The following is a 7922-nucleotide window of genomic DNA, read 5'->3' on the forward strand; positions in this document are numbered from 1 at the left end:
CTTCCCCCCCCCTCCCGGTTACCCCCGTAGGCTCCATGAACTCCATTAACCAAAGGGGGCCCTTGCACTCTGCGCCGTTTAATGACGTCATAGTGCACCTCCCCCTCACCCATCCAACCAAGCGGATGTACATTCCCTGGAGTTCTAGGAGAGACAACTTGTCCCTCCCCCTGGGAGACCCCATTCAAGAATGGCGTCGCCCCCTAAGGACCTTAAATTGACTGCTCACCGATCATGACCTTACCGCCTGACCAAGGAATATCAATAAATACGACAATTGTGCGACCTGTAAACGGGGAAAAAAGGCCTAAAGAAAAAATTCACGCCAAAACACAGTTACTGTGAAAAAACGAGCATAATATTGATACAACAACCTTATCATACAAGCACCAGGATCTGATTCAGGGGATGGTGGGTGGGGAAAATTGTTTGGAGCCTCGCGGAGGCTGAGTGCAAGGGGCAAGCCTGGGGAACAAGAGGACGCCTCCCGTGCTCCCCCGGCCTTTGAACCCCTCCGGGGCAGACCAGTCGCAACTAGTCCGCCCCCTTGGCTCCCCCCCTTTGACCCGGAGGCAATTCTATTGCCTCCGGGTCAAGTGGGGAGCCAGCACCAATCAGAGGTGGGGCGCGCCCGCCGCTTCATCAAGACACGGCGGGGGCACGCCCCACCACCGATCGAGGTCAGGGGAAGGAGGGGGCCGGCGCCCCGCCATACGTGAAGGGGGCCGAGTGGCCCCCCTTTCCTTATGGTTAGGGACTACCGACGATCTCCCTCCCCGTCTTGTGCACACCACAAATATATAGAAATTGGACATGAGAGGAGTTTCTTTGGAAGGTGGGGGGTCTCACGGCCCCCCGGCCGTATTTATTAAAACATGAAAACAAATTAAAAATTTGAAATAAACAATATTTACACAATCATTTATGCAGAAAAACTACTGACATTAGATTACAATCCATGTAGACAGGTATCAAAAGGGCTAACCTTAACAAATTACTAATCCAGAATGTTTCCTAACCGAATCTAATATTTTGGATTATAATCACACATTATTCATATTTTTCTGCATATCCTATTTTTGGGCCTACGGCAAGGTCGCTAACCGGTGTCAGATCCTTATCAGCCAGCTAACCCCTCACATATGAGTGCGCATGTGCAGAGGGCCCGTTTACCAAGAGGGTACTTATCCCCCTCCTGGTTACCCCCGTACGCTCCATGAACGCCATTAACCAAAGGGGGCCCTTGCACTCTGCACCGTTTAATGACGTCATAGTGTACGCGCGGGTTGGCTAACAGCCCAAAGAAAGCGTGACTCCCCCCCCCGCACCCATCCAACCAAGCGGATGTACCGCCCCTGGAGTTCTAGAAGAGACCACTTCTCCCTCCCCCTGGGCGACCCCATTCAAGAATGATGCCGCCCCCTAAGGACCTTAGATTGACTGCTCACCGATCATGACCTTACCGCCACAGGCCAGCATAGTTGCCCGACTATCTGCCCCCCCTATCCTCCTCCTCTGAATGGTCATGCCTACCTAAAAACCACTAGCCATGCCAAGATGTTCTCCAGAAATAGTTTGTTGCCTGTCCTAGTCAGGTGGACCCCATCTTGTAAGAAGAACTGTTCCCCCCTGAAACACCCATGTGGTATGTTCTGCAATTGAGGTGACAGAAATAATTTCTCTATCTTGTTGTTGATCCTCTTTACCAAGTGATGCAGCGCCTTGACAGAGTTCCCCCCCTCCATCTGAGTCTAGGAATCATCTGGGACCAAACTATGGTGCAGCCTTGGCGTGTTTTAGGTAACCGGCTTACCTCTGAGATTATCTCTTCCATCAGGACCCTCCTGCCCAATTTTACCAGGTCGTTTCTGCCCAAATGTAAGACTGTGGGCGGCGGGTTGTGTCTGTCGAGCAACTCCGTAAAGAACCCCCTAAACTGACTGAGGCAGAGACCCCCCCTACCATGAAAGAAAACCCTGAAACCTCCCTGTTCCGCCCTCTGTCTATAGTTACCTGCAAAGAAAACAGATTTAACACGTTTCACAAAAGAGTCACCAACAACCCATACAACTTGTGTCTCCTGTATCCGCGCCTGGGTCCGCCGCAATGAAGATACTTGCTGTTGATGATCCGACAGCAGTTTCCGCCCTGTGTGACAGGCTCGAGAAACTGAAATACAAGCAAACAAACAAGACAGGCATCCGCGCAAATTATCCTGCCACCCTCACAACATGTGCAGCCGCACATAACGCTTGTAACAGTTGGAAGACCATCTCCCAATTTTTTTTTACACTGCTAGTGTGTAACCCTCTAGCAGTTGCTTCAGTGGCAGCCCCTATTTGGATTTAAACCAGCCCTGTCCATTGTCATAGACAATACCCTTTGGACTTGAAACTTGGTAAGTGGGGTACCATCTGCATGTATTAACAATGCTCCACCCACTGCGCCTGCTCTCTGTTTGATGAAGGGCTTTACGTGGAACACTGGGCAGCAAGGATTAGTCCGTGCCCGATAGAGTACCAGCCCATCCCCACGGGCTTCCTGATCAGTTTTTGATTTAGGTATGGTGATCAACAGCATATCACCTAGCATCCTTGTGTGTTCCAGCCGGAGTCCACCTAGCATGTCCTGCTTATTGCTAGCCACCAGTTCCCCTACCCGGAATGCCCCATAAAAGGCTAATGTAAAGGCGGCTCTGAACAGCGGTACCTCCCCTGATGAACTGCAGATGCCAGAAAAGGCATTCAATAATGATTCCAGCCGCTATAAACCTATTGGTTGTCTTGTGTCCGTGATGGTTGCTTGGAGGCACCGCCACCCCTTTAGTGCCTTCCTCACGATGAAACTATTTGTGGGATCTTTGGCCCCCCTGATCTGAGCAAAGAAAGAAACAGCTGCCACGTGCTGGCTAGCTGTCGCTGCGGAGCACCCTTCCTTATGTAATGCGTCTAGGTACTGAGTGAAATTCCCTGCCTGATCCCATCTTTCCACCCAATCCTGTCCCAAAAAAGAGCAATAAGACAAAAACTCCCCTTCGTAAGCGGTTCTGGTCCTAGGCGCTAGGCTAGCTGCTATGAGGTTCTATAGCTGGGGGCACCAATTTGCCAGAGTGTTGCTGGGAAGTGTGTAGGCGTCGCCTCTGCGGATGGTAGATGTTCCCTGAATACCTGCATTTTAAAGCAAGAGAGTGCGTCAACTGCATTATTTAACACCCCTGGAACATGTTTGGCCCTAAACTCTATGTTGAGTTTCATGCAAACCAGCACAATTTCTTTCAGTAGGCGAAGTATAAATTTACACCGTGCCGCCTGCTGGTTGATACATTCAACTACCGTCATGTTATCCGACCAGAAGATTACAGATTGATTACAGAACTGATCAGGCCAAACTGTTAATGCAACCAAGATTGGTAATAGCTCCAGGAAACCGATATTAGTTGTCGGGCCGCTCTCCTCCCACCAAATCGGCCACCATTGTGCCACCCACTTGTTTCCAAGTATGGCGCCAAATCCCACACTGCCCGTAGCGTCAGTCCATAAACCTAACTCTGCAGACATAGTGGGGGGTCCGGACCACACTACTCTGCAGTTGAAGCCCTCCAGAAATGCGATCCAAATCCGCATGTCCTGGCGGACCTCAGCCGGCAGTCTCGTGTGATGGTGTTTCTCCCGCAGACCCTTCATGCTCTGTGAGATTGAGCGGGAGAAAGGGCGTGCCATGGGTATCACACTCAGTGCGAAATTCAACTGGCCCACAGTCTGCTGTAGCTGCTGTAGTGTCACTTTGTCTTTTGTCAGATATTGCTGGAGAGCTGCTCTAAATTAAATAATTTTTTCTTTTGGTAACCTGAGACAACCCTCGACTGAGTCCAATTCTATGCCTAAGAATTCCAATGTGGTTGCTGGACCCACAGTTTTCCCAGGCGCCAGCGGGACCCCAAAGGCATGAGCATGCAAAATTCCTGCAATGCCCATGCACACTCCTGCGAGTCCGCCGACCCGAGAAAGAGAAAGTCATCCAGGTAATGCATGACATGGTGGTGTCCTGTCGTTTGCCTAAAACCCATTCCAAAAAGGAACTGAATTTCTCAAAGTAGGCGCAGGAAACAGAACCACCCATGGGCATACACTTATCCATATAGAATTTGCCTTGAAAAGAGAAGCCTAGCAGATGCTGATCTAGGGGATGAACCAGCAGTACCCGAAAAGCAGATTGAATGTCTGACTTTGCCAACAAGGCTCCAGGTCCCAGAGTCCCCAACATATCCACCGCCTGGTCTAAGGACTCATACCTAACGCTACAAATGTCTTCATTGATGGCGTTATTTAATGATGCGCCCCTAGGTGCTGACAGGTTATGAATGAGCCTGAACTCGCTCTCCTCCTTCTTTGGCACCACGCCGAGAAGTGAGCAAACAAAATTAGGCACAGGGATGTGATTAAAAGGACCTGCTATCCTGCCTAGGCGCAGCTCTTTAGCAATTTTTGTCGCTGCCACATCTGGGTTGTCCCTAACAGATACTTGCTTCCTACACTCTGCTGTTCCGGTGTATCCCACCGCTGGGATCCTAAAGCCCTGCAAAAAAACTTCTTGCAACATCCTCGCAGAGGCATGGTCTGGGTACCTGTTCAGCCAAGGAGTCATAGCCAGAAAGTCAGGGGGGAATGCGACACCAGCCGTCCTCCCTCCCTAGTCCTGTTTCTTTCTTTCTCTGTTTCCAGAGGCGTTACCTTTATTGCGGCAAGTTGTTTCTGGGTGGGAAGGTTGGTTACAAATGGAACATGCATGCCTGAACTTGCAAGTGCCTTGTGCCCTGGTGCATGAACGCTTATTAAAATCCCAGCACATCCCTTTTCTCCCCCCACTGCTCCCTGTCTTAGGGGCCGTGCCACCACCCTGTGCCGGCCGAAAGGGCTGTTGGGGATTATAGGGGTAGCTTCTGTTCCAACTTGGCCCCGCACTACCAGGTTGCCCTGCTGTAAACGGGCCATACCATGAAATGGAATCAACCCGATCCCAGGAAAGTGAGGGGTTAAACTCTTTAGCTTTCCTAAAACTTGTGTCATAGTCCTTCCACCCTTCCCCTCCATATTTATCACTGAAAGTTGTGATCCTACTCTGGTATCACGCCATCTCTGCCTGCAAATTACGGAAACGCTTGGCTGTAATCACCATAAACACAGAAAAGGCTCTAATCCAGTTGATCAATATCTCCTCCACCCTGAATCTTGCCATTTTTCCCCACCATTCACTAGGCAACATCCAATCTTTCTGCTTCCTAGCATACTCAATTTCCCTGTTATCCACAAGCAAAGAAAACATATTGACATACTTGCCCGCCCAAATTAAATTCTTCACTTCTTGTGTTACATGTTGAGCCAAATTTTCCCTCCTGGAGGGTATTGTACCTTCCCCTAGCACTGGTAATGCCACACCCTTACCACTTTCCCCGACTCGCGTTGATTCTACAATCTTGTCCTTTCCGGAGTCGCTGCCTGGACAGGTTGCTTGTGGAGTAATAGGCGCACTTGGCCCACCCCCGCTACCAGGGGCAGTCATGATCCTTGCCACCATTTTATGCGCCTCCGCCAAAGGATCCTCCCCCACCTCCTTTGCGCCTACCAAAGAAGGTAACATCCCCTCTATCCCTAGCCAAGGGAGTACTGCTGCTATCTGTGCTGCTAGCTCCGGAGGGACCTGACCAACCCCTGGAGGTGCTGAAACTGGGATGGGGATTCCGTGCTGGGCACCGGGATAGGTGCTGGGTTAAACGTGGGTACCACCGGGACTACCGCTGGGACCACCAGAGGCACTGTGCTTGGTGTTGGCACCGGTGCGGCAGGTGGCGGTGTTACAGGTACAGTTGCCGGTATTAGGGGAATAGGTATAGGGACCACCGGTGGTATAAGCCCCCCTTCAGGGACCCCCCCAGAAGGACCCCCCTCCCCCTGTTGCTTGGGGACCCGACCATTACCCTTCTTGGCCCTGGCCAGCTTGGGCAGAGGATCCAATTCCCCTCTGGGCTGCAGGGGCACTATTGTGCTCTTGGGCCTTCCAGATAGCCCTGTCTGATCATCAAACCTCCGCCTGAGCTCAGCCACGCTTTTTCCTATCTGGTCCACTTTCCCCACCTCCTGTCCATTGCTGACATACTACGCATCATACCCTGCAGCATATGTTCCATGCGGGAACGCTTAGCGCCACGTCTACTAGCCATACTCTTTTGCCTTGCAACAGGTAAACCACCTTTACTTGTGCCAACCCTACGAGCACAATGTATTCCTGCACCCACCAGGACCTAACCTGGCTTTTACCTGTATCCAGTTAGGGGTACACAGACTGGGTGTAAGCACCACGCAACTGTGACCGTGACACACCAGCTAGCCTGAGTGTTGGGCGAGCGCACTCTAGCCCGGCGACCCACCAGAAGCAGTGAAGTGCAGGCCTGCCTGTGTCCCCTGATTGCGTTGTCCACCGTGTCGCTCCCCCCAGTCCTGGTAAGCGTGCCGCCCTCACTGAAGTCCTACGATGAAAAGACGATTAGCAACAAAGCAAGTATGTCTTTGAAAACACTCGCTTACCCACAACCGTGTTTATTAAAACAATGTCCTTTGGTTGCCACACTCACTCTAAAATTGTCCCCCACGGAGCAAAATACGCAAAGCTGCCCTGTGTATCCTCGTCAAGTATGTAAAAAATTTCAAAGGCTGCTGATATTTCACATGTGGTCTCCTATCCAAGTACTAGCCAGGCCTGATCCTGCTTCGCTTTACTAATTAAGCGTTTCACATGTGGTCTCCCATCCAAGTACTAACCATGGCCGACCCTGCTTCACTTCCTAGATATCGCGTTTCACTTGCACAAATCACCACCCACTCGGGATTAACACAGCCGCCCCAATGCCTGCTGCACGCACACTCAAACACCCCGTGTCCTTTAAATAATCGCGTGCCCCCCACCACTCGGGATCAACACGAGGCCTGTCCCCCCCGATTCCAACGCCCCTTTGTGCGCTTTAAAGAAATGCCCTTTCACAGATGGAGCGCACTGTTCTTTTCGATGCGCGTTGCTATGGCAAGCCCCAAGTTCACACGCAGTGGCAGTTCAGGCTGAGCCTGGATCTGAACCCCCGCTGCGAACCTCAGCCCGTAAACACTGCCTGACAGAAATCCCAGTACCTTGCTAGTGATCAAACCCCTCGCAAACGCTGATCGCCGGTCTGCTCCCGCTCCTGACGTCTGCCGCGCCTGCAGAGTGATACAAAGAACAAAGGGGGAGCGGGGAATGATGACACCGTCAGTCTGTACAGATAGCCCCGCTGTACTTCCGCCGATGCCGGAGCTCCGCTTTTCTCGAGCAGCCGAAGAAGGTCTCCTGTTCACGCAGTCCACCTGGACCAAAAAATACAAAAGAATAAAATTGTTTGGAGCCTCGCGGAGGCTGAGGGCAAGGGGCAAGCCTGGGGAGTGTGAGAACTAGAGGACGCCTCCCGCGCTCCCCCGGCCTTTTAACTCCTCCAGGGCAGACCAGTCGCAACTGGTCCGCCCCTTGGCTCCCCCGTTTGACCCGGAAGCAGTTCTATTGCCTCCGGGTCAACTGGGGAGCCAGCACCAATCAGCGGTGGGGCGCGCCTGCCACGTCATCAAGACGCGGCGGGGGCACGCGCCACCACCGATCGAGGTCAGGGGAAGGAGGGGGCCGGCGCCCCGTCATACGTGCGGGGGGCAAGCGGCCCCCCTTTTCCTTTGTCGTCCTTGGGAAGGTAACACTTTTCCTCCAATAACTATCAATAGTGAAAGCCCTGATGTGTTGAGAATCAAAACCCCCTTATAATCTTTGAAAATGGTGGATGGTTCGGACAGTAACAGCAGAAGCACCCAGAGGATTTTTCACACATAGTCAGATATACTAAAATAGTATCA

This window comes from Lissotriton helveticus, chromosome 6 (assembly GCF_964261635.1).
Source record: "Lissotriton helveticus chromosome 6, aLisHel1.1, whole genome shotgun sequence".
In the NCBI taxonomy this organism is placed as follows: Eukaryota; Metazoa; Chordata; class Amphibia; order Caudata; family Salamandridae; genus Lissotriton; species Lissotriton helveticus.